Source organism: Aplysia californica, unplaced genomic scaffold (assembly GCF_000002075.1).
Source record: "Aplysia californica isolate F4 #8 unplaced genomic scaffold, AplCal3.0 scaffold00381, whole genome shotgun sequence".
NCBI classification, from domain to species: Eukaryota; Metazoa; Mollusca; class Gastropoda; order Aplysiida; family Aplysiidae; genus Aplysia; species Aplysia californica.
The window spans coordinates 240,298-241,580 of NW_004797651.1; positions in this window are offsets into that span (position 1 = coordinate 240,298).

Genomic DNA, 1,283 nt, shown 5'->3' on the forward strand with positions numbered 1-1,283 from the left:
TCTCTCTCTCTCTCTTTTCCCAAGAATAAAAGAAAGATCATTCTACTAACAAAGTAACAAAGACGAACTGTATTACCCCATATTGTAACCAGGGAGCCAAGACCTGACACCCTGGGAGATGGGTTGATGTGTGATGGGAAAATCTGTAAAGTAAAGTCAGGCTTGAAAAGAAAATTCGGGAATGTCACAGATGTAGGAAAATGACAGACTGCGCTCAAAGAAACTTTGAGAGACATTTTCGCACAGCCGTCATGTTGAACGATAGTATGTGGGTACACGTAAAGAAAATATCCGTTACCATGGCAACTATTTCACACCTTTATCGAAAAAGTTGATGCAATTTAGGAGGCTGGATACTTCGACCCTATCTACCAGGGCCAATCCGGTTTGGAGGGGGATACTCGATTAAGACAAAAAAAACTCCAACCAAAACCAAACATAACAATTTTAAGAACCTCAAACACAATTACTTCTCTGATCGGGAATTAGACCCAAGCCTTCTGCGTGCTGTGTCAACGAAACTGGTTATACCAGCGCGAAAGCATGGTGTTGATTTAAAAAAACATGAACCACTTTTCACTTTTACAAAAACAGAACAAAAGTAACAGTCACTTAATTTTGAGCGCGCAACCAATTCTCATCACAAGACAGTAACATGCAATAACGCGTGGAATATTTAAGAAAAGACAAGGTAAGATAAGAAAAGAAAAGATAAGATAATACTTTATTATCGCAAAGGGAAATTTTTCTTTCCTGTGCAGGACCGTAAAAACACATGCATGTATACATAAAAATTTAAAGGATATAATATTATTACACTCATTAAGTTCAATATGAAAAGAAAAGTACAGCTGACAAAATGTAGACATCACATCAGCTGCACCATTTAAGCACATGCAGGAATTGAAGGCATCACTACCCTTGCAGAAGAGACACCAAATGTATAACAGCCAAAAAAAAAGATATTGCAGAAGTTTTGCACCTCCATAGACACTTTAAATTACAACGGAAACAGGCTGCTTCGACCCTTCCTGTCAGGACCAACGTACAATCAACAATTCTAGAGATACTTTCAGTTTGCAGGAAAATCACAAAATGAAAGACAGCAAACCATTTCAACTTGATCACACTTCAGTCAATCAAAAAAAAATTATGTACTCCCAACTTCACTCTTCAGCCTCTAGATCTTTCCTTCTTTGATCTTCTTTTGGCAGCCTCCCCTCCCTCTTTTTTCATTTGCTACACTTGCATTAAACAAATATTATGTCTCTTAAAGCCTACCC